Consider the following 27554-nt stretch of genomic DNA (forward strand, 5'->3'; position numbering starts at 1 on the left):
GGTTTGTTTATTAGACTAGATTCATTGCCATACAGCGTCACTCATAGGACTGTGCCAGTTAATTTTTGATGAATGAATAACCAAACAACAACAAAAAAACCAAACATTCATTTACGTATTTCCTTGAATATTTTTATTTGTTCTTTCTATATATACATGACAGTAGAGTGTATTTTGATATATTATACATACATGGAGTATATAACTTATTCTAATTAGAATCCCATTTTTGTGGTTGTAAAACCAAACATTTATTAATGACATTTCAAACTATACGGAGGGTTGAAATATAAAAATATGAGCTAGATAGTCTGAATTCACAGTAATTAAATCATTTAATTTTTTTATATTATTGAGTTATGTGCATGTCTCTGTGTATATACATGTATGCAATCATACACATATGTATGTAGCCTATGGTGATCCTGCGGTTAATTTTATTGAGATAGTCAACTACAACCATTGTCATAGTCCATGACAGTCAACTTGAAATTATTCTTAAAATACAGAATTATATGTAGCTTTAGGGAAAGCATTCTAATGAGCACTAAAATTTATTAAATTTGTATCTACTTGCATTTAGCAAAGCATGGCGTTAAGTTGTACTAGGATGCTAGGTATAAGAACAAACAGTTCAAACTCATTGGATAATTTTAGGTTGAAAACAACACTAGAAAAAAAGCAAAATAAAAACAGAAACACCATTTTTATATTCCATCATTTTTCATCACATGTAGATTTCATTGTCATGAAAATAGAACTTAGTCATTAGTCCCATAAAGAAAGCAAAGTGTTTTTGAAAATTTATCTAACCTCCTGAAGGTGTATTATTTCCAATAGGAATGATAGTACTCTAAGCTTATTGTGACTCCAAAAAATCCAAAATGTTTTCAACATATATAACTTGTTAATATTTTATTATTTATTTGTGAATGTACAATAATTATTTTCAGACCAAGTTCATCCGTTAGTCTTCACTTTTCAAGCTTGCCCCCTAAGACTAGATCCCATGATTTCAAGAGTTTAAGCATTTATTAATGGTATTTGGAATTATCAAATAGGCTTCTCAAATTTGAACAAATAATAATAAACATTTTTTTTTGCCCTAAGCTGGCCCTATATTCTCAACCAGATTACATGTTCAGCATTTTTTTAAAGAGAGAGAGAGAGAATTTTTTAATATTTATTATTATTATTATTATTATTATTATTATTAGTTTTTGGCGAACACAACATCTCTGTTTGTATGTGGTGCTGAGGACGGAACCCGGGCCGCAGGCATGCCAGGCGAGCACGCTACCGCTTGAGCCACATCCCCAGCCCCATGTTCAGCATTTTTAAAATAATACTTGAAAAATTATACTTTTAGGTTATGGAATACCACTTCTTAGATACTTGTCTAGCATACTAAACTGCACACAGATTTACAGGACTCTAGGACCAGGTGACTTGTATGTCTTTTAATTATTATTTTATAAGACTTTTCATTTCAAAGAGCCTCAATGGTTTTGTGATTTCTGGAGTACCTAAGTTGTTTTAAGGTACATAAAAGGGTACAAAGAATTACATCCTATAACTAAGTGGGATTATCCAAGGGATGCAATGTTGGTTTAATATTTAAATATCAAATAATACAATACCATATTAATGAAGGATACACTCATACAATCATCTCAGTGGATTCTGAGAAACATTTGATCAAATCCAACAACCTTTCTTCATAAAAATGATTGACAAAGGGATGGGGTTGCGGCTCAGTGGTAAAGTGCTCGCCTAGCATGTGCGAGGCCCTGGTTCAATCTGCAGCACCACATAAAAATAAATAAATAAAATAAAAACATTGTGTCCATCTACAACTTAAAAAAAAAGATTGGCAAAAGTAGCCAGAGTAAGAAACTTCCTCAACCTATTAAAATGCATTATGAAAAACTTAATGATAACACTTAATAGGAAAAGCTGATTGCTTTCCCCCAGATCAGGAGCAAGACAAGGAAGCCTGCTGGAACCACTTTTAATCAACACTGTTCTAGAGGTCTCAGTCAAGTTCACTGGAAAGAAAAGGAAGTAAAATCATCAAAATTCTTGAAGGAAGAAATACAACAACCTCTATTTATAGACAACATTATTTTTATGTACAAATCTTTATATTCACCAAAACACTGCAAGAACTAATGACCAAGTTCAGTATGGTTCAGAGTACTTGATCAATATGCAAATAACAACTGCATTTCTATACACTAGCAATGAACATTCTGAAAATGAAGTCAAGAAAATAATTCCATCTACAATAATATGGAAAAGAATATAACACTTAGATACAAATTTAATAACAGGAACAGAAGACTTGTAAATTATAAACTAAAAACAGCACTGAAAAATGTAAATCAATGGATGTGTAACTGATGTGATTCTGCAATCTGTGTATGGGGTGAAGGTGGGAGTTCATAACCCACTTGAATCAAAGTGTGGAATATGATATGTCAAGAAATTTGTAATGTTTTGAACAACCCACAATAAAAAATTAAAAAAATAAAAATAAAAAAAAAAATAAAACCCAAGCAGGAAAAAAAAAAAAATGTTAAAGAATAACTTAAAAATGAAAAAGAAATCCTATATTCAAGGATCAGAAAGCTTAATAATGTTAAAATGAAAATTTCCCCCCGTTTATCTACAGACTCATCACAATCCCTTATCAAAATCCCAGCTGTGTAGGGTGTGTATGTGTGTGTGTGTTTTGCAGAAACTAAAAAATTTATCATAAAATATTTATGAAAATGCAAGAGATCTAAAATAGCAAAAACAATCCTGAAACAGAAGAATAAAGTTAGAGGATGCATCCTTTCCAACTTTGAAATTTACAGCAAAGCTACAGTAGTCAAAACAATGTGATACTAGTATAAGGATATACATATAGATCTAATGGAATAAAATTTAGAGAACAGAAACTGACTATACATTTATGGTCAATTAAATTCTGATAAAGTTGTCAAGAAAAACCCAAGGAAAAAAAGAATAGTTGTGGTATGATGATAAAAAAAACAAAAAAACAAAAACAAGAAAAATTCATTTTTGTCCTTGGTTTCTAGAAGAAAGCTTCCAAAATTCTTATAATTCCCTCATAGATTAGTCTTAGTTATGCTAATTATGCAACTCCAGGTAGGGCCCCTGGATAGCTTCAGCACCTAGATATTAAAAGACAAACAAGGAAGAAATAAACAAAACATGGGATTAGAGGACTGGGTCCAGGCTCTGTGGTACACACCTGTAATCCCATAGACTCTGGGTGGGGGTCTGAGGCAGGAGGATTGTAAATTCAAAACCAGCCTCAGCAAAATTTAGCAAGACCCTAACCAATTTATTGCAACTCTGTCTCAAAACAAAAAATAAAAGGGCTGGAGATATGGTTCTGTAGTTAAGCACCCCTGGGTTCAATCTCCTGCACAAAAAAAAAAAAAAAAGAAAAAAAAAGAGGGCTGGACTTTTCAGTCCTCCCCATCTCAAATCTTTGTAATTTATCAAATAATTATCAAGAAAACAGTCAAAGCTCAATAATGCCAATCTGTTCCAAAGAAATTCTATATAGTACAAGTAAAGAGATTTTTAAGTGTGGTCTTGTTCCTTCAGGTAATGAATAAAAATGCCATATTTTCTCTACCAAGAATTCGTTAATTCTGGCTACCCCAGCATCCCTGCTGCAGTGCTTATGTGTGACTATTGGAAAGTTACTTAATGTCCATCTCCTTGCCTCTTAGATGGGGAACAGAATAACTCAAAGAATACTTACTAAAATTAAATTTGTTATTGCATGTCAAGTCCAAGACTACCAGTCATAAATGCTCAATGTGAGACCATTCTATTATTCTTAGTAATTTTTTATGCTGAAGAAAGAATATATACAGGTATTCTAATTAAATTTTAGAAGGTATATGCATAAGGGAAGATAGTTTTGTACATATGTGGGCAAATCCAGGGCTTCTCCTTTTGTATCTCATAGAAGCCAGCAGAATGAGGGTCTCTGATTGGTCGGGACTGTATCTGGTGCCTTTGGGGTAGGCGAGAATGAAGCAGCATTTCTTCCAAAGGAAAAGCTGTATGGTGGAGGTGTTGTGGTTCTCTTTCTAGAAGAGTGGTAAAGAATGCTGAGAGACAGAACTACTGTCTCCCTACATGAACTATGTGAACAGGGATAGTCTTTGCCATAATTGAGGTATTTTAAATTAACTAAACTCAAAAGATGTTAAACAACAGAGTGATTTATGTAAACCTATAACTCTTTTTTTTTTTCCTATAACTCTTTAATAAAAAGTCTTTAGGTTCAGCTTGTAGCCTCCCTTACCTTTCATATCTGACTGATCATTAACTACTTATAAACTGTGGCCCCTCCTCCTCTCCATTTCCACAGCTCTGGCCCTGCCCCAGGTTTTTGGTCTTCTCTCACATTGACCATCCTGACTATTGTGAGCAAGCCCTTTCTCCTTACTGAGTCTCCTCGCTCCAGGCTTGAACCCTATACAATAAGCAACTTGAGTACTTCTACATTCTTCTCTGCTTCCTCTTCCTTAAGACTCAACAAAATTCTATCTTCTCAGCAAAACCTCCTCTCTCCAAGTCATACTGAGGAATTTCCCATTTCACATAATGTATCAATGTAGGTTAGCATATGGATGGAAATATTCAATTATAAATTATGTTAAAATGGCACACATTTTTATTGTAATATGAGATGCTGGAAAGGTGTATTGAAAAGAGACCTCTCACATATGGCTGGAGGAAGATCCAAATAGTTTAAATTTTATTTATTTATTTATTTTTTAAATTTTAAAAATACATATGTTGGTCATATATACAAGCCAATGTACATATTCATATGTAATTTAATTTCTGAGATACATATAGGAAAATAATTTTAAAAATAAGAAAACCTTATATACAACCATATTCACCTCAAAATTATTGATAATATAAATTATTGATAGTATAAAAAAGGAATAAGCTGAAAATGGCTATCAATAGGGTATTAGAGAAATAAATAATAGTTTCCCTATTAATGTGTCAAGAAAAATGAGGCTTAGTAAGAAGCAGAGCACAAATTAGAACACAGAGTCCTGTGTGTTCCCTGTCCAAAAGTTCCTAAACACTAATTTTGCTCTAAAACATTAGTGTTCTAAAATATTAATTTTGGCTAATAGGCAAAGAATCTGTAATTTATATAATCAACACACAAACACAATATAGAAAAGATTCAAAGGATGAATGCCCAAATATTACGATGTTAATTTTATAACTATAGGAATTTCCTGCTTTCTTCTTTTGCTAATCTCCATTTTCTAAATATTTTTCCAATAAATTATATCTTTTATAATAATAAAAGGCTATAAAATAAAATATATGCACAAATTATATGCTATTATTGAAGTGTGGAAAAAACAAAATTAAGTTTTGCAAAGGATCTGAGTAGATACCTGGTACCCTCATCATCTAGTCTCCCCCTACAGCCCACAGACCTCTACTGGGCCAGCCTGTCTAGATCTACTTCCTATGTGTTATCAAAAGTCTTCTTTAAATCCTATATACTGGACATTTTATCTATACTGGCTTTTTATTTCACAATCACCCTATGAAGTGGATGTTATTAATGCAACCTAACAAATTGCCCAGGTAGTGAACAGTTAGGTGGGGGCACTTAACCACTGAGCTACATCCCACCCCTTCTTTATTTTTTATTTTGAGACAGGGTCTCACTAAGTTGCTGAGGGTGACTTGAAACTCTCAATCTTCCTGCCTTAACTTCCTAAGCAGCTGGGATTACAGGTGTGTGCCACTGCACCTGGCCAGAGCTGGGATTTGTACCCAGAACTGCTTAACTTCAAAATCAATTTTCCTTCCAATAGATCTCTTCAAAATATGCCTCTGTATCATTTCCACGTTTTGTTTTCTAGTATAATATATTAAAGTAATTGTTACTACTCTGAAAACGAGCTTCTCAGGGCACAGTAGAAAAACTATGTAAAGTGAAGGCCTCCCTTACCCCATCTGTCACCTCCTCTCCTCCATTTTCTTTTCTTACATACAGCACTTACCATTTCTAAAACTAGTTTGTTTTGTGACTTTGCCTATTTTGTCCATTGCTTTACCTCTAGCACCTAAAACATAGCCTGACTTAAAATAGGAGTTGAATAAATACTTAAAATAAAAATGTATTTGTGAGAATATGTGCAAATCCTTCTCTTTACTACATAAGTCCCTCTTAAATCTACTAGTTTCTCAGCTTAAAAATCTGTACTTGAGACAGGAGGATCATGAGTTCAAAGCAAGCCTCAGCAAAAGCCAGGTGCTAAGCAACTCAGTGGGACCCTGTCTCTAAATAAAATACAAAATAGGGCTGGGGATGTGACTCAGTGGTTGAGTGTCCCTGGATTGCCCTAGTCCTCCCCCAAAAGAAAAATCTATACATCTTCCTGAGAAGTACTTACTTCAGATACTTACTGAGAATCTAGTATATCCCAGATACTGTTCTAAGCAATGTGATCATAGCAAGGAAGAAAACAGACAAAAATCTTTCATGCTGGTGAGTAAAGAAAGACATGAATACAATCCAATGTGTAGATGGCAATAAGTACTTTGAAAACAAACAAAACAACTTGTGGTTAGGCCTCTGAGAGAAGAATCTTCAATTTTAAGTAGGGTAAAAGGAAAGGAAAATACCTGGGTGAGGAGGTAAACGTGTAAGATGTATAAACTGAGAGATAAACTTTTCAGGCAAGGGAACAGCATGATAGCTTGATTACCTTCTCAGAGTGGTTGCAGTACAGTAATGGGAGAGTAACGGGAAGTAAGACTGGAAAATTGGGGACACAGACTGTGTAAGAACTCGTGGGTCATTATAAGGATGCAAGCTTTTGTACATAGGAAAATTAGAGGACATTGTAAAGGCTTGAACAAAAGCAGGAAACCATATGACCAGTTTTAATAGGTTCAGTATTCCTCAATGAATTTGTTCTTGACATTTTAGGTGGGCCAACTCCCTTTGTTCCAACCATTCAAGGCAATCAGTTAGGTTATCTAGAGCTACAATAGTAGTGATGAGTTCAGACATAAATACATAAATAAATAAATAAATAAATATTTATTTATTTGTAGGTGATTTGCCAATGGATTAGACAGAGTTGTGAGAGAGACAACTAGGGTGCATCTTGGGTATTTGGAATGAACAAACAGAGGATGGAACTGTTCTTCACTAAAATTGTGAAGGCCAAATGTGAGTGAATTAGATTTGATGGGGAAAGCAAGTATTGAGCCGAAGCTTATTAAGAACTGCTATGCAGGGTCTGGAGGGTGAATGTCAGTGGGAAAATGTGTGTTTAGGATGCATGATGCCCTGGGATCAATCTCTAGCACCAAACAAACAAGCAAGCAAACAATATACCCTACCATATGAAAGAAGATTTGTCTATATTTTATTTCAGAATGTAGTAAAATGAGGTATTGGGCATGAGTTCTGAACTGAAGGATTTTAACATATAGCACTTTTAGGAGGGACTGTTTTACAGAAATAAACATCAGATAAATAAATGCACAAATATTACTGATAACTAATGGTAAATCTATTAGCCCTTATAAGCAATAGATTAAGAGAAGTTATGCAATTAGTAAGAAAAGCTTTTTTTTTATTATATAACTTAAAGGGAAAATTCTAATCAAGGAGTTTCAAACAATAAATGGTATGTAGACAGGCAGGCTTTTAGTTAAAATCACACCATGCCCATACTGCTTGGATAGACATCCCACCGTGAGAGCAGATGCAGTGTTGGGAAAACAGTGGGTGATACGACCGTCCTACAGCTCATACCAACTAAGTATCCCCACTTTCGACTGTGCAAAGTCAATTGGTCAATAGATGCAACCTTTTCTACATCCACGAGTAATTTAAGGTTGGAGGAAAAGCCCTCTCCAGATATTACTTAGACACACTTCCATGGGCAGAGCTGAGTCATTCTTCCATGGACAGAAGAAATCATTTGAATCATCAAAATATACTGATTGATATAAATATACAGTTTACAGTCCCTAGGAGGATGTGTCCATTTGCATTGCTGCTACAAGTTTTTTCCTAGTGGTAACGTTCTGCCTGCTCTTGTGAATACACAGCAGCATTTTGAACAGTGACACTCATTCCCTGAACATGAGGCTTCCTCCAAAATGTGTTGAATAAACAAACCCATAATCAGAAGACCCTAATTATCTTTGAACCTAGATCACACTGGTGACCATTCTATCTCAATCTTTCCTATGAATATCCCCCCATGAGTAGATACAGGTGAGGGATTTACATTCCAAAGAAGACCCTGCACACAAACACTCATCACTGTACTTCCTTTGGAAAAAATGTCCTCATTTTCCAGACAGACTTGGCCTATTGTCAGAGACCCTCTTTCTACAGCATTAGTGGAAGAGACCTGGTTATAATTCTTCAGTCGGGTTGCATCTCCAATCACCAGTTAGCTAAAGGACTTAGGAGGTCTCTACAAAGGTGGTCGCCTGCACTACAGTGGGGAGGAATGAGATAAAGATGCAACCAGGGTAGACAGATGCCCCACTGGCTTCCATTGTTGTTGCGCTGGAAGGACAGAGTGTGTCATAATGAATTACCATTAATTTGAGCCAGCAGTACTGTTAGATTGAGCCCAGCAACCCAGGATGACAAACAGCGCCTGCAAGATCATCTAATGAGGGGACAAGGCTGCTTCAGTCCTGCCGCTTCACTCAATTAGTGGACAAGGCTTTTAATGCCGCTCTGCGCAAGTAAAGCAATTTTGATTACTTAGAGCTAAGTCTCCATTTAGAATGTTTCAGAAGCTGAAACAGTTTTTTTTTCTTTTAAAATATAATTTATCTAGAGAGTATTTGAATGGTAATAAGCTATTTTAAAGCCAATCACATTATTCCTTATTTTTGCTTAAGTAATACTGAAATATATTTTTTAAAAGTTCAAATGATAAAATTTACTCTAGCAAATGAACTGTAAATAAGGTAGCAAATGATTAAGGATATTCTGAGGGTCTGTGTGTGTGTGTGTGCGCGCGCGTGTGTGTATGCAGGCACTGTGTGTCTCTGTGCCAGAATTGCAGTTGGTGAATTTCACTTCATCAGCCAACATTATCAGGAGGGTTGCATATTTATTCTATAGATCCACATTTTTTAAAAATTCCAGATCTTGCCTACTTTGGCTGGGAGTACTTACATTTCCTAGTTTGGGATATAGGGAACTTATGTTTCTACTTCATCTTTTTCTTCACTATGTCACTGCATGAAGAAAAGTACAGATAAGTGCAGTGGTACAACTCTAATTAATCATGATCATTGCCATATAACTAAAACCTGACCAGAACAGAGGCCATTCGGCTTAGCATATTCCTTTTCTTGCCATTAGAAACACACTGGGTGCTTAGTGTATACACAGCATTCTCCCAGTCTATCATCTAGCTTTCTATCTATTCAGTGTGTTTAATTCGCAGGCTGCTTGCCCTGTGTGAAATTCTTTGAAATTTTGCCTATTTAATTAGAAGGTCATGGATAAAAGGAAATACTCAAGTGTTAGACACACAGTAGGTGCCAATAAATTTTGGCTAAGTCAAACATAAATTCTACACAGATAAGGAAAATCTACCTCATTATTACGCACTCCTACCTCCTTCCCCCTTTCCTTCCCTCAGGTGAAGGGGACTGTCAGAATCAAAAATTGAGAACACGAATCTATACCTGTATATTCCCCATCACCAAAATCAGCTTTCCTGGCAGTAATTTTTTTTGAAGCCTATTGTTTAGAGGTGGCCCAACACAATCCAATTTTTAAATGACACACATCATTATTTTATTTTTTACAAGTGTTTAAGAACGTGACCAGAGTTGTCCAGAACAGGAGACAGGAGAAAGCTTTCAAACTTTAATACTTTGAGGGCCCTAGAAAATCCATTAGTTGAAGAAAATTAACAATTTCCAGAAGAATTTTCCCCCTTTTTCAGTAGTCATGTTTCATTTTCTTAAAACAATTTTAATAACTACTACTTTCCTGCCTCCAAAAAGGGTTAACTCCAAAAGCATGTTTTACTCAGAGAGCTAGTTACATATTAGAAAAATAAAAGAAAGGGACATTATTGACAGAGTCAGTGTAGTAAATAAGAATCAAAGGGAAAAAAAACTATGTGGCTCATTAGGAAGCAAGTAATATTTCCTATAATATGTTATATGATTTTAATAAATATAATGACTTAGAAACAGGCAACTAATTTGAACAGATTCTGCATTCCCTTCTCCCAAGATTATGTGATAAGAAATCACATCACTGATTTAAATTATGATTGTAAAAATAGAGAAAACAATTAATAGTTCCATTTTATTCTTCTTTCTTGCCATAGTAATTGTAAGAAAGAAGGAGATGAAATTCTTGTTAGTTACAGGAACACAAGAAATATAAAATTTAAGGATTAAATTTGGCAGGCTATTACCAGTAATATATACAAATCAGTAGGAATCAATCTCTTAAACGCTTCACTTACTTTACTTCTTTTGGTCCTTTAGTAGACTGCTGGCCTGAAGTACCATCAATGATTACCATTTGGCTTTTCATCCATGATAGTTAGTATTTAACATTATATATATTGTCCAATTTTTCTTGGTTAAATTTTATTTTTTTTGTGTATGTATACTGTGGATTTAATTCCCTTGTATTTCTTCTATTTATTCTCACCCACACATTAGAAATAATCATTTTCATTAATTCTGGCCTATCTTTCCTGTATTTCTTTTTGTAAATATAACCAAATATTCATATTTATTCTTATTTGCCTTTCTATGCAAAAGACAGTACTCTGTATAAATTCTTTGAAGTTTTCTCTCCCCCACCCCACCCAATTTCCACCTAGCAATGTACCCTAGAAATATCTCCACATCTCCATGAAATAAATTAGAAATCTTTCTCATTACTTTTTATAATTCCATGATATTTCATTGTAGGGATACACTTTAATTTATTCAACAGGTTTTTATGCAGATGAGTATTTAGGTTATTTCCACTATTTTGAAATTGCAAGTAATGTTACAATTAATAATCTGCATGAACATACCTTTTCTTTGTTGTTTTTGTTTGCTTGTTTGTGGTTTGGGGAATGAACCACATGCCTAATGAGTCAAGACAAGCACTCAACCACTGAGTTACATCCCCAGTCTTGCATGAGTATCTCTAAAGCTCACCATATAATCCTCAGTAAACCACTGGTTTATCTGTGATATCAGCTGCCTTGTATCTCTGATATAGACAAAATACAGGATTAGGAAACCTGAATTACTTCTTTTGCTTTCACTAGAATTCACATTTATTCCTAGTTTTGAATATAGATTAATGTGTGCAGAGTATTTATACTCTTGATTGACAGTAATGGAGAGAATATATATTTTAAGGGTTTTCTAAACATTTCTTCATTTCATAAGACACTTTCAAAACCCTCAATCTCACCCACTGGAAGATCTGAAATCCTAAGAGAAATAAAATATTCTCCTATCTAGAAATGTCTTGGTAGCTAGGAATAACCTTCAACATTCATCAAGTTTAGAGCTCATAATAGGGACTTTAAAACAGTGAATGAATGAATCTCCTGAATCCAACAGAAGTCTGACCTAAAAGCTTAGGAAGAAGAACTTCCAGCAAATATAAACCTGAGTAGACCTTGGAAGCAGCCAGGTATGTTTACCAATGAGTTTATTTCTACTTTTCTGAACATGCAACAGCCTATAGATAAGCCAAGGCCATCTGTCCTGCCTTTGTTAAGCCAAGGGCAGGCATGAAGCCTGGTTTGTGTCTTGATAACAATAACACATTCCCTTCTGTGGTTGTAACCTCTTTGTCAGCTTTACTTTGCTGCAACAAATACCTGAGATAATCAGCTTATAAAGAGAAAATGTCTGACTCACAGTTTTTAAAGTTTCAGCCTATAGTCAGTGGGCCCCACTGCTTTGGGGTCTTTGGCGAGGCAGCACATCCTGGCAGATGCATGTGGCAACACTGTTCATCTCATGGTCAGAAAGAAAAGAAGAAGAGCAAGAGACCAGGTTCCCATAATCCCCTCTGAGGGCATGACCTCAGTATCCTAAAACCTGCCCCAGTTCTTAAAATTTCCACCACCACCTCCCATAGTGCTACCCTGGGACCAACCCTTTAACACATGGGCATTTGCAGGACAGTGGACATCCAAACTATAGCAAAATCCTTCCAGGAATGATGATTAAGGCCTTTGAGCAAAGAGTAGAGATAAACAGCAAGCCCTGAGGAATCTGTCAGCACCAAGAGGGTCACTAGACAAGGCCAATGGGACATAAGGCTCCTGGAGAAAGAAAGGAAGAGGAGAGAAAACAGGATTGGTTTTGTTAGGGTTTGCCAGAAATAAGTCTGAGAAATCTCTGTGGGACCCAAGGAGGGAGGTAAAATTTACCTTTCCTTAGACTATTGTTGATTTTTCCCCTTAGTCTTGGAGTGGACTGAAATAGATCTGATACTCAGGGGAAAGCTCTGAAAGTCTAATAAAGAATATGAAATAGGTGAATGCTTTTGCACCAATTTGAATGATATTTAATATCAGGCTTTAAAAAATTCATTTGTATCACTTATAATACAAATATCTGATTCACCTGTGTTCATTTGTTGGAGGAAGAAACCTGGGGCGTGGATGGCCTCCTAAGCAGAACATCACTGCTAATATGTGCATTTTGCTGCATCACCATCTGATTATCACACACAGGGGATTAATCGAAGCACCTCACTTGAAGGTGGAAAAGATCTTTGCTAAGGGCAGATGATTCAGCACAGAATCTACTGATGAGTACTGTCATTTCCAATTCTTTTTAGAAGTAGGTAGAGCATAACTGATAAATAAAATGCAAGCACATATTACATTTATTTATTAATAAGCCACATGCTTCATTTTAGTTTCTATAGTCATAATCATCCATTTTCCCCCAAAATTGCCCTGTCACATAATAATATGTACATATACCAAACACATTTCATATTGAAAAGGCATCCCAGAGAGATGAGGTGTGGATGGCATGAAGGGTGGATGTGGGGAGCCGAATGGGTACAGATGCCTCCCTGACAAAGAGAAGGGCATATGGCTTCCTTCCTCCCTGGCGAGCCTGGGTCTCAGAGAGAGCTCTAGATTTCCCTGTGATAAGCTCCTGCTTGCGAGCTCCACTGGGAAGATATTTTGTATGCCACAGAAAACCAAGATGTTTGCATTCCCACCAATCCAGGGATAAGGCATTTTCCTCATGCAGACACAAAACATACAGTATATGAATGTTTAATGGAGGCTAAAACTGGGAGAGGAACAGAAAACAAGAACAGAGCAGGTTAAAAAAATATCTGGTTTCTCTCTATCAAAATACTAATTAAAATTCATGTTCATGGGGATGATTATACATATGTTTTTGAACTAAAAGTCTAACCTGGCACTATTTTTTGGCCTTATTTTTGTGACAACATTTTTGTCCATATGGCATGAAGTGAATCATTTTACATCTTTTTTTAAGCTCTATGTGTTTTTCTTGTTGTCTATTCCCTCTTCTCCCACCACACACACACTGGCAGCCGCTACCAAGTTACCAAATGCCAACTCAACCCTGCAAGCTGGCTGCATGGAGCTATATAGTACTGGCATTTTCTTTTTCTTTGCAGAAATATTCTCTCTCTATGTGTATGTCTGTCTCTGTCTGTCTGTCTCTCTCTCTCTCACACACACACGTACACACACACACCACGTACAGACCGTACAGACCACTGAGGCACTCTGAATATTTCTCCTTCATTTTCCCAGCAATCTGTCCCCTGCTCTGGCTCCTGCCTGGTTCTGGTGTGTGCAGTGTGGCTGCTGGCCTGCTGTGGAGGACCACACTAGCCTCTCTGGTGCCTCACCCCAGCTTTCTTTCTCTATAGCACTCTGAGAATTAGTGGTTTGCTTAAGAACTGCTATAAATTAATGGTTAATTGAGTCCATGTAATTAGTTTAGTTACAGCAAAGTGCAAAAATCATGATGGTACAGTGTCTGTCCCCACCCCTAGCCCTTTGTAAAATCATAATAATCCATGTTTCTGCTTTTGCAGACGGGAAAGTTCCTTATCTGCAGTGCAGCCACACGTCCTGACTGCTTGGGTCTTGGCTGGCACATGATTTGTACACGTGCTGCCTCCACCAGCATCAGGCACTGCTGAGTTTGTGTGGAAGGGCAGCAACTCCACCTAACAAATGTAACTTTAACAACAGTAAAACAACCTAATAGCTTAGCATGCCAGGGGGCTAATGTGGCGGGCCATTTACTGCTGCACTAAATAGCCCCGGTTTGATTCTCATTGCCAAGTGTCGAACTGAGAATTGCAAGGCAGGAGTAGCTCCTAATTCATTAGATAAAGGGGGTCATTGCTCATAGGGCTTGGGAGATGTAGAAAGATAAGAAATTGAACAAGCTATTCCTTTTTCAAATGCCATCAAAACCTGGGCTACCTGCGGTCCGGAGAAAGCAGTCACTGAAACATGAGGGCTTTCTGTTCTTGGCACTCAGGTGCCAACTTCTCACTCATCATACGTGTGCTTTATTCCACAATGTTCAGCTGGAAATAAGCTAGAGGGGGAAGGGATCCTAACACTGAGACCTGTTATTTATTATTTGTAAATCATGTTGACACCTTTGGAACAAAAGCAACATCACAAAGAAAAAGTATGAATTAGCCCATGCTGTAAAATGAGCCACTACCAAAATGTCCCTGCCAGCTATGCTGCCTCATGAGCCCTGAAAAAGTTGTTGTGGATAGTTGTGACCTGGCTAATAGGCTGGGCAGGAGAGAGACCACTAGCAATAAAAAGAGAACAAAATTCTTGTTAACATGGCTACATCTCATAATATTGTGTGTCTTTCTTTTGCCTTTTTATTTCCATTGTTGACAGTTATAACCTATCCTGAATGGTCATTATAAAGTTATGTAGACAAAATAGTTCACCTATCTGTTTAATAGAAGAGAGAAATAATCAAAATGTCAAATGAGATCCCTAAAATGGGACATCTTTATTTCCTGAACATTAGCCCTAAAACAACTGATTTCTCTAATTCCTGCCATCACTCAGATTGGCCTTGAATTACCTCCCAATAGGCCTCCCGTGTGCTTCTAGATGAGAGTGTGTAATGGGGGATCTGTTAATTAACTAGAAGCAAAGTTGCGCGGTGGGGATCAAACACTGGATACGTCCTAAAACTCCCACAGAGAAGATGAAATGCAGCGCAAACTTTAAAGACTTCCCGTCATTAGCTGAGACCTTGCTGCTCCTGGCCCAGACCCCTCCTGTTTCAGAGAACAATGAGGACAATGATGGCAGAAATGAAATAGTGCAGCCAGGAACAAAGGGACTGACTATTTATCGGTAGAAAAAGAAAGAAAGGGGGAGGGGGAGAGAAAGGGATAACTTTCTTTCTCTGTGGGTCCTGTCTACTTTTAATTAATTTATGACTGCCAGGGAATTATACAGAGAGCACACCCAGGCACGACTGTACCCTAAGCACAGGGTTAATACTAGGAACATCTACCTTTTACTCCCAGGAAAAGTGCAACCCTCTAGAGGGAAAGGGTAGCTGAGGAAGGAGTGAGGACAGGATGGAAGGAGTGACAAAGAACCACCATGGGACTGAACTTACTCTGAGCATCAGGGTTCACACTGGAGGATGATCAAAACAAAAGAAAACAAAGCAACTCTGTTCCAAGAGGAACATAGCCTCTCAGATCAGTCCTCCATCACTAGCACACAGGAACTGAGCTCCAACACAAAGCTCAAATCTTGCAATTTTCGAGGTCTCCAATTTATATTTAGGTATAAATATACCTAAACAGTGTATCAATAGCGAAAGTACATAGTCATGATAGTGACATTGTTCCTTCCTGTTTCTTGATAAATTAGAATAATTATACTGAAAATACAATAAACCAAGGAATAACAAATCCAAACTACTGAAGGACTTAGTCCTCATTTTGTATTCTGATTTTGTAGAATTCAAATCAGCAGCTTTTCTATATATCTAAAGTGCAAGGCTTCAAAAGGATTAGGAGAGTACTTTATTGAACCAAAGAGGTATACAGAGAGAAGCTTTGTCCTTCCTGGCTGCATGTTGAATCTCTTGCTTTGAGATGGACCATCCTTATCCCCAAGATAAGGGGAGCCATTATTTAGGGAGCCCAATGGCTCTGCTTTTGTTCTTCAAGTGTTAAACATGGCCACACTAGAGTTATTTTATTTTTTATTGGCACATAATAATTGTATGTATTTATGGGTACAATATGATGTTTCAATACATGCACACATGGAACAATGATCAATGTTCATCACTTTAAACATTTGTGATTTCTTTGTGGTGGGAACATTCAAAATTTTCTCTGCTGCTATTTTAAAATATAAAATACATTACTCTGAAATACAGAGCAACACTGTGCTATGGAACACCAGAAGTGACTCCTTCCATCTAACTATGACATTGAACCTGTTGACTCGCCTCTCTCTATCTCGGCGTCTCTGTTACCTATCCTAGTTTCTGGTAACGACTGAATTATTTTATTTTTAGAAGCTCTAACACAAGATTCACTTTTCTTTTTCAAATCATATGTTTAGACCCATCAGTGGAAGTTCTGCAAATGGATGAAACAAGCAAATCTCTCAGGATTATGTTTTGTGACTGATTTACTTACTTCTCACCTATCAAGTATGAAAGGTTTAGATTTTAATAAGCTCAACCACAAACTCAACTCTAAGGAAAAGAAAATCTTAAGCATATAGTTCAACCAACTAAAAATACTATATAATCAAAAGGGAGTTAGAGGTCAGAGGTTTACCATTAGCCACTTGTACGGTCTAACTAGTATTAAAAATAAACTCCACAATGAACTGAAAGGCACACTGTCAATTATTGAGAATCTTATCTAGTGTCTCTACACATAAAATCACAAAGAGTAAGGTATTCCTCATGTGTTTTATGATTGATATGACTATGCCATCTACCAATGATAATATGGTAGAATGGCAAAGTGGCATGATAGGTTAGGACTGAAAGATTCTAAAGTTACATTTCTGACATCTAAAAACCAAGTGTGTGTCTTAGAAAACATTATTTATTCTCTTTGGTCTAGTTTCCATGGGGATAATACTTCTGATTACACCACAGGGCTGTTTTGAGTGTCGAATGATATAACATATGTCCAAGTATTTAAAAAAAACACCAATTTACTTTCAATCTGACTGTCCTCTGCGGTTCCTAGAACAGTTCTAGGTCCAAAATGAAAGGTATTTAGGACCTAAGACTCTACAATGGTGTTACCAGCAACTCCATCGGGATTTTGTAATTCTCTTCAAACTTCCTGAACAAGTTTATAAATCAGTCTAGGAAAAATTACATTCTATAATCCATCCCAGATTGCTACTTTCTGCTTTTCATACATATTGTGTTTCTAATTTTTTTCCTAAGTACAACAATAGCTTATAAGCAAGATTAAATCATGTTTTCCTAATGTAGTAATGGCTTATCTCTTTTCTACTTAATTCAACAATTTTTATCTGTCTAGTTACACAACATTATAATTATGCAATACTCCCCAAATGCTTAATTTTGTTTGCTAATTTTCCAGTTTTGGTGATAATTTGAAGATATTCAGAAATTTCCTTTGCATTAAACAAAAGTTATATAGGTAGTGGCAAGTCAATATAACAAAGAAGAATAATAAGTCAGGGCCATATTCACAGCAGAAAAATAAGAGGGAAAATTCTTGATACAAAGAGAAATCTACTAGTACTTAATATCAATCCCTTTAGGATTTAGATAATCGGAAATTTATAAGCTAAATCTGTTCCAAAAAGAAGAAAAAATCCCTGAGGGAAGAATCACTATCATTTAGAACATGATTGATAGAGAAGTGACAGAAAGGCAGGCCAAATATCACTAATTCCTGATTCTTAGAATGACTCAATAAGAGTAAAACCAACTGATTTAATTAATAATTTTTTTAAACATAATTTTTTTAAAAATATAGGTGGACACAATATTTTATTTTTATGTGGTGCTGAGGATCGAACCCAGTGCCTCACGCATGGTAGGCAAGTACTCTACCTCTGAGCCACAACCCCAGCCCAAATTAATAATTTAACTGGTGAAATATTTTTTACTAGGCAAAAACACAGAACACCTGGCCTTGATGGCCCCTGTAATAATCTTGAGAAGTAGCTGTATACCAGTTCTGATATTCTGTACAGCCTATGTAATATTGAACATTTTTAAAAAATTATTCTCAAGTATTTATAAATTGAGAGAATCCATATAACATTCCTGCTTCTGACACTTTTTTTTTTTTGAACTTCAAAAGCTCTGTCAATGCTGTGCCCACCCTCCCACTGGTGGTAAGCAGAAATGGCCCATGTGACACAGACTCATACTCTTGGGCTCACCCTAGTCCTCACCCGTTCTGCTTGGCTCCTACATTCAGCTAAGTTTTTGACACCTGAAATTTCAGAGTAGGCTTTAGGGGAATGTAATAGTAAAATATTCAGAATTTTTTTCTCAGAACACAGATTTCACAGCTGTTCCTCTTATGCCTACCCTCATTACGAAAGACAAAGATGTGAAAACCAATAGAAAAATACAGGATAACAGTCACACAACAGAAATGAATAAATGAATAATGTTTAAAATCAATTCACAGATAATGGGATAAGGATAAAAATTTCGTAGCCAATATCATGTAAGTAACAATGAAAATAAATACAGTGAGAAAATTTAATCAACAGTAAAAATGATATGTTGTATACAATTACGAAAACAAAACCAAAATGAAGAAAGATTAGTAAGCCAAAAAGCAAACCACAAAAAATCAGATTAATATGGCAAAACAATAATACATTAAGGAAATGGAGGTAAAATTTAAAGAACTGAGTAAGCCAAAGAATAACTGTGAAATATGGTTAATGGAAAAAGTTAAATTTAAGTTGGTAATTCAGAGTCCAAGGTTTAACATTCTCTTGCATAAGCAAACTCTAATCTTTGAACTGAGTTAGCTTTGGAGAAGCAGCCCATCTCCCACAAGGTTGTCCTTCTAAACCTGGGTTTTCTTGAAGGGATCACCTAGTTGGTAAGGTTTGAGAGTTCTCTAAATTTGGGACATTCAAAATAAGAGTGCAATAGATAGAACTGTCATCTTTGCTATTTGTTCCCATTTGGATATGGTGCAGCCAGCACAAGGAGAGCCTATATGCATATTTGGCATTAAATAACCAGATAGGTTTTTAAATAGATCCCTGGAAAGAACAAGCTGGAGAATATAAACCTTCTTTGCCAATATGCTCAAGTACGAACAGATCAAAGATTGGAATTTATGTTAGGACTTTTATTTAGGAAAAACGCACTCAAAAGAATAAAGGGAAGGCACATCTTGCTTTCCAAAGTATCCAGAACAATCTTCAGGGAAATTTTCTTTGTTTCATGGGCTTTTTGACTCATATCTAATTTTGGCTATCCAAATCTAAGCATGGAAGCTGAGGCCAACTTCCTCATACTTCCTATTGTGCTGGGGCCGTTTCTGCCTACTGTTCTATAGTGTGTGCTCAGGAAACCGAAGATAATTTTAGTATCAGTTCAAGGGGCCATACGAGAGGGCCTGTAATATTTGACCATATGATAAGGCAAATCTTTCACAAAATAACATTTGAGAATTTTTACAGTGTCTCAGGAATATGAAAAATTACACATATCTGAATTTCTGAAGTTACTAACACTCACCACAGAGGCAACATTAACACACATACACACAAAATTCCAGTCAACAGAATACATAGTTCTCTAAAATATATCACATATTTACCTAGTGTTTCAGAGAAAAAAGGCTAAAGATAATAATCTTTCTGATAGCTTACAGTTATGATCAGGAATATCACAATGGTACATGGAAAGATTACCAAGGTTTATCAATGGTTCTATATAGGGGTCGGGTAGGGTGGGTAGGGTGGATGGGTATTCTCCTGCCTCTGGGGGATCTTTCATAGTCAAAGAAAATGTTTTCACTCCTGTAGTGGGGGTGAGATGACAGTGCCACCAGCCTCTAGTGGACACAAGTCAGGATTGCCTTAGACCATCTAAAAGTGCACAGGTCAACTCTTCCCCTGACTCACAAATGTTTCACCCCTACCTCCTAAGAATTATCCAACTCAAAAGGTTAACAGTGCTGAGTATCACCAGGCCCACAGTACACCACACTATGTGAAATTTGTCTGTTGTGCTGGCAGTACTTGCATGTAATTTTTATGATCTGTTTTGTGCTTTTTTAAATTCTTTTAACCTCCTCCTTCTGTACTATCTCCCTCTAGATTCAGATGGCCCCTCATCTTTCCGACTTGCTCTAGTATTCTGCTGTGGGCTTGGAAAACATTATTTTCAAGCTTCATACAACCATATAGCCTATGAAAGATGATTTGAAAGCTATCTGAGTAAAGCTTGGCAGTTCAGAGGCATAGATTAAATAATTTTATATTTTCTAAGCTTATTTTTGGTTCATATTTATTCCAATTACTTAAGTACGCCAGACTTCAAGTATCGGCAGAAGAATTTCTGGTTTATTCAAAACTAAAGAACCAACAAACAAATGAGAAACATCTAAAACAGAAAACAACAGCAACCTACATTAATGTGTACTCTATTAATACAAGATTAATAATATCTTGAAAAGGCTGAACTCATATGTGTTTTCTACACCAAGTGATCAAATTATTATACCCAGATAGATCTCAGAAACAAGACCTGGAAGAAGAAGGGCAGAATGTTTATCTTTTTACAGGAGTACCCTTAATTATGTGTGTTTAATTTTTATGTATTTCATTATAACTTGAGATTTATGCTGGTGTTTTCATATATTAATGATACATAATTTTCATCTATAAGTTTGCATAGTCAAATTTGGCATTTTATGTATTCAAGATAAGATACAATTGAATTTTTTAAAAATAAGGCTGCTTATTTACATGACTTTCCTTTAATTTAATCAAACATTAAGTAATTTAATCTAGGAATAGTTAAGTAACAGTGATTGATCAGATTATGAAATAATTGGTGCTTGCTGTTCTTCTCATAGCTGTAGTCTATGTCCCTAGCACTAAGAGGCACTGCTTGGAGATCCAATCCAATCAATTAATCAACCAAACCAACTACCCACTAATTTCATTAACTTTATGGCAAAAGGAGTTAGCACCTATAAAGTTAGATAAAATTTAGAATTTTGATAGGAAAAAATTTTGAATTCCAGGTTGCTGCAGGCTAGTAGGGAAAAAATTGGGCCAGGAGACACAAAGAACTCAATTCTGATTCTGATTGAATTCTGCCACCTTAATACTGAGTGTTTGATGGACTTGACATTCACAGGACTATTTGGTTATAGTTTCCTCATCTTCCAACTGCTTTAAAGTCAGTAGTGAAAACCAGAAGGAATAAGCAAGAAGCAGAACTGAATAAGTTCCCAAAGCAGATAATTGACAATAGGACATTTTATCAGACACTAGTTCTTTTTTGGAAGTTTGACAGCCTTTCACCATAGAGAATCTAGTCTGTGTTATGTAACTTATTCAGGTACAATGTCCTGAGGGTGCTGAAACTGATGTAAGTCATAAACAATGGGGAGTTTCATGAAAGTTCAGCCCCAGTTCCCCCACCATAGGTCAGTATATAAAACTAAAAAAAATAAAAATAAAAATAATGCAGATCCAGAATGATCAGCAATTCCTCTGAAGCCTAAAACAGGGCATCGGTTGGAAAGGGATCGAGAAACTTTGTCAAAGTCTTGTGATCATCCAAAGTACAAACATCTACTGGAAAATGAGAAGCTGACAAGGAACTGTTTATTTTCATCAGAAAGTAATGTAATAACTTCAGTATAGAACTCCTGGTGGCTTATGTATGTTCTGACTTTATCAGAGGTTACTGGGTATGAGCAAATGTTTTAATTCCAGTTTTCCACTGAACCATCTGAATAGTAGCTGTTGAGGGCAAAGGTCTGTTAACTCTTTCTGAGACAGAATTCCCACAGCTGCCCTGGGTCCTCTTCATCCAAAGTTTGGGGCATTATACCCGGATAGTGTGAAAGTTGGTGTTTTAATTTTATGGTATTGGGGACTGAATGAGACCACTGAGCTACATCCACAGCTCCTTACAATTTTTCTTTTAAAAAGCTGGCTATTGTACTATGATGTGGAACAAAATGAACCTTAATTATCTAACTTTAATTGGTCAATATCAAAGTTGTCAATAAATCCAATTTAATGAATGTATATAAATTATGGGATACTAATGATAAACATTCTAAGAAATCAGAAGTTAAAGTCTATTTTGTAATTTCCTTCAAACTAACTTAAAATCTGAATAATGCTGGAACTCTTATTATTTTTTTTCATAAGTAACCTGACAAGAAAAAAATGTAACAATTATTAAACATTTGAAATAGTCAAGTTTTATTCTTCAAAACATGAATAATATACTTATATTCATTTTGACACTGAGTTCATACCACCTAATGACACTGAGGATATACTATATTATACAATAATCTATTTCATACGTAAATTCTTATTTAGACAGTTAGCCAAAAAAATCATTCTGAGTTAACTTTGCCTGTTATTTACAATGAAATCTCCGTAGCATATTAAGCAGAAAGGATGATCTAGCAACTTACACATAATAATTAAAGTCAAGTGATTTGAAAAAAAGTAAAGTTAGAAGTGGTTGTATTTCATTAAAAGAATCACTTTAGATTAAAATGATAATCAGAATGTATCAAAAAATAAGCCTATCTTAAATCTCATGTAGGATAACAAAGACATCACAGGTATATATACTTAAATGAAAACAAAACATCCCTACATGTTTAAAATGAAGGAATGCCGTTTGCCTCTTCTTTCATACTTCCTTGTCCCTCACTTCTCTTCCATTCTTACTTGATCTCTGCTGGGTTAGTGCTGTCCTATATACACATTGTACTACTGAGGACAGTGGCAGTTTCTGAGAATGCAAAGCAAAATTCCCAGGACTGGAAAAAAGAATGGAATGGCAAGTACCTCCTCTAGGTTTCCCCGGACCTCCTCATGACCTGGGGGGACCACTATGCCACAGTAACTGAAATGCAATGCAGAAATCCTCCTATTAGCAACCTCAGCTAGAGAAGAGCACAACCCCCATGATCCTGAGTACCAAAAGAGGGAGGGGGCAAGTGGAAAGGATCAACTTTCTTTTTAGACCCTTTCTAGGTTAAGAAAAAAAAAAATTAAGTGTAATCAATAGCCATGATACCAATACATAAATCTCTAGAAAAATGTAAAGTTCCTGGAAGAAGAAATCACAGATGAGGACACTTTCTGAGTAAAATAGTACACCTTTGCCTCCCAGGGTGGATTAATCAAGATGCAGAGGGAGGCCAGGAGAAAGAGAAGGAAAGAAGCTAAGCTCTCTGTTAGATCCTTTACAGAAAACTCCTGCCATGCATGATATGTTCTGTGGCATGAACCACCTACCTGAACTCTCAATTTCTACCTTCTTTTCCGTCCTCTTAGAGCCTACATATTTTACATTGTTCAAACCCCAAACCTAGCTTTACTCACAATAGGATTCTTATTCCCACATTGCACATGGTGTACGAACACATGCTCTGAAGTGGGACTTCTGCCCACCCCCCACCTTCCAGGTTACAGTGGAAAGGCTTAATCACATGCTTGCTGCCTGTCCCCAATGTTCTTTCATTTCCCAATTGTTCACTGGCACGTAGGCCACAAGAGCAAACAAAGCTTTGACAAATGAACAGATTTGCTTTTTTACTTACAAGCATCTGTTGATATATTAACTACAATAGAAATAACCAAATTTCAGTCAGGGTGAAAGAAAAAGGTATAAACCTTCAGAATCCCAACATGATCATTATTCAATATTGCACTTCAATTATTGTTCAGAAGAGGTTCTGAGTGGAATAAAAATGGCAAGTGAATGACTGCACTCTACAGAAAGGGAGACTCCTACCACATAATCACTGCCGTAATTGATAAAACTATTTATAAATGTTTAGAGTATGGATGCTGCAATGATTCTGACTGAAACAAAAAAGAAGACAGTTATCAAAGACAGTACTAAATTTTCTCAGTGATGATAATAAAGTAAAACATAATGCCACAAAAATATCAAATTTTATCATTGGCAAAAGATTTAAGTTTTATATTATTGCTCCAACTGCATATTCTAATACATTTTTTTCCCCAGACTTAATCTCGGCCTGGTGTGCCTCATTTTTATAGGACTTCTGAAACTAGAAATCACCAGCATGGGGAGAGACTATTAAAGGCAGAGGTGTCTCCTAAAAGCACAACATGTGACCAGGTAATATTGTCTGGATTAGCAGCTTTACAGCCTAACTAAGCCCTGGAGCTACGATTATCTGGTTGCATTAAACTGAAATCACCTGAAAAACTTCACACTGAACAAGCCCTTGGAAATGTCTAATCTGCCAGTTTACACTCAGAAGAGAAAAAAAAAAGTTTCCCACTAAGAAAAGTCTCAAAAACCAGTATACGGTCTGAAGACGTTTTTGCAATTTATTTCCATGTCATTTCTTCACTTGCATTTAAAAAAGGAGATTTAACCTCACCATTCCCTTCCAAACCAATGTCTCAAGTATATATGTTTGATTAGGGTACAAGAGACATAAGGGATAAAACTTCATTACCACAGAGGGAATACACAACACCAGATATGAAGCCTTATGCTAATTTTAGCAAAATGTATGTATCTTTTTATACACATAAAGTTATGGCACTATATAAAGAGATCCTTAAAAGTGACATGAACTGAAGTCCTATTTACTGCCTGGCTATTTCTTTTTAAAAAATAAAAACTACAAGTAGTGGTTTATTAATATTAAACTGTCTCCAAAATTCATTTTACTTCCACATAGGTTTTTTCCCCCTTTAATTTGGAAGACATAGTGAAATCATGTACCCAAAATTAAAATTCTGACTTTAGAAAGAGATTTCGTTACTTAATAGCAGAACAAAGAAGCTAATCGTAGGCCCCAAATTGGAAGACTATTTTGTCTTCCTTAATACCTCACTTGTCAGTGTTTGTTTCCTCTTCTTCACTCGTCAATATGGATGCTGAAAATTCATAGTGTCAGGTTGCAACATATTCTGTAAAGCCATGTTTCCCAGAAGAACTACTTTTCTGCACAAACATTCAATGTTTAGAGATTCAGTTTTGCATTATCTTGAAGTCCAATGTCTAGATTTCCAGATAAGAAAATTAAATCCTTAAACAATTAAAGGTATTTATTTTTAAAATTTTACATGTTATTCTTTAATTGGCCAACTTCCCATTCGGACAAGATGTTAGTTACCCATTTCCCTCCTCAACAAACTCAGTTTAAAAAATATATATATATATATAAATTTCACTTTCTAAACTAATGTGTAACTTGACTAGTAAGATTGGCAGGTGAATTTCACTCCAGAACACTTACCCTCAATGGCAAGTAGAAGAAATTCACTGCAAAATGATGCAATTCCACCAAGTGGCTCTTACTATTGAATAGCATCTATGGGGAATATATTGCTTTTCATATAATCATTCTATTTTTCCATTAAATTAATATGCAATGTAAATTTTCAACTTGAGATACATACTATACAGATTTTTACTTAAAGATAGGATTTTAAAACAATATATATCTCAAGTATTCATTGATAATAGGTTACTAAATCTCTTTTCTATGACTATAGTTTCACTTAAGTATAATGGTTTATGCATGGTGTCTTGAAATAAATAGAAAGATTGATCAGATATACTTTGAATTCCCTCCCTCGGTTTTTACAAATCTATAAAAGTAGACAATGCCTAAGCATGCCCGGACATTACTGGAAAGAACTTAAGGTTCATAGTAAAGATATCCATTATTTATAACTAAGTCACTTTTTGTTGTGATTAAAAATAAAGTGTGACACTAGGATATAGCAATACATTAAAAAAACACAAAGTATTCTTGTACCAGTTAAAATGAATCTAGATTTGGCACAAAATAATTTTGACATTTATATTTAGACTGTAAACATATAAGGCTTTTGCCTGATTTGATTACAAAAGCCTCTTTGTTCCTATTTTATGATTCAACATTTCAGTGAAAATTTAAAGCAGAGTACTTTTTCAAAATTAGAACAAAATTTGGGATAACTAAAAATAATCTCTCACTCTACCTGGCCAGGATTAAGGCAGGAGGGTCCCTGAAATCAGAACGAATGTTTGTTTTCAGTGAATAGCCAAAATGAATCTCAGTGAAAAACAAAAACCATCCCCTGTTTTTGCTACTGAAGTACATGGTGTTCACTGTACATTAAAGCTTCATTTCTAGTCTGCAGTATTTGGGTGACCAAAGGTATCCCTGGAGAAGACATGGGAAATTTTACCTCACTTTAAGTCCCAATGGAATCCTCAAGCTAATTAGGCTGCCATTCAAAAACTGTACATTTAAAATCCACAGCATGTAGCTCTGGCAGAGAAGTTGCCATTTGTAGGATATTGATATTCTGGATTTCCCTTCAATTTTTTTTTTATGTTTCTAAAATACAGTAAGTATCGGATGATTCATGAAAATTAACCAAGCACTAAAATTTGTGACTATAATTAAAGTCTTTGGGATGAATTAAGTTTTCTTACTGTATATACTTTTAATGTTTTAATGAATTTAGATACTTGGAAATATATAAGTTAAAATTAAGACAAACAGAAGGGTTTTTTAATAACCATGTATCCCTATTTGGCTCTAAGAGTCAAAATAATTCATTATTGTTAAGATAGCAATTTATTCTTTTGGTCAGTCAGGTAACCATCAAAAGTTATTTTGCCTCTTTTGTAAAGTTGTGTGAAAAAATTCAAATATTTGCACAGAAAAATAAATGTCATAAAGATGGGATGAGTATTAATAAAATTTGAAAACCTTAAACTGAACTAATCGATTTGGAGCGATATACTGGTTAGAAGCTATTTTCTGATATAGGAGTGGAGAAAAAGGTTTAACCTGGTTATGGCTATAAATATTGCATCTCTTCTAAATTAAATCAATTTTCTTGATGAAACTAATTTCTTGCCTGAAAGGTATTAAAATAATTTCATTATAAAGAAGGTTTTGCTACAGTTCTGCTCATTCCCTACTGAAGCAATACTCTCTCTGTATGTGTCATGACATGCAAACCACGTGTACCAAAGATGAGAACATTTTGAAAACACTGAAAAAAATTGAATAATATGGATGATCAAGTTTCAACTTTCTACAACAACCTGATCATTACTTCTACTGTTTGCTTCTCTTCTTAAGCCATTTTATCCTATTCCATGAATGTATGTATGTATGTATGTATGTGTGTGTGTGTGTGTGTGTGTGTATATATATATATATATATATATATATATATATA

General features: G+C 35.5%; 1 protein-coding gene across 9 annotated transcripts in view; it reads right to left on the minus strand.

The window, feature by feature from the left end:
• Sox5 (SRY-box transcription factor 5) overlaps positions 1 to 27554 on the minus strand; it is a 960532-nt gene that overhangs the window by 635226 nt on the left and 297752 nt on the right. The gene's annotated exons all lie outside the window — the stretch shown is intronic.

This window comes from Marmota marmota, unplaced genomic scaffold (genome assembly GCF_001458135.2).
Source record: "Marmota marmota marmota unplaced genomic scaffold, marMar, whole genome shotgun sequence".
Taxonomy (NCBI): domain Eukaryota; kingdom Metazoa; phylum Chordata; class Mammalia; order Rodentia; family Sciuridae; genus Marmota; species Marmota marmota.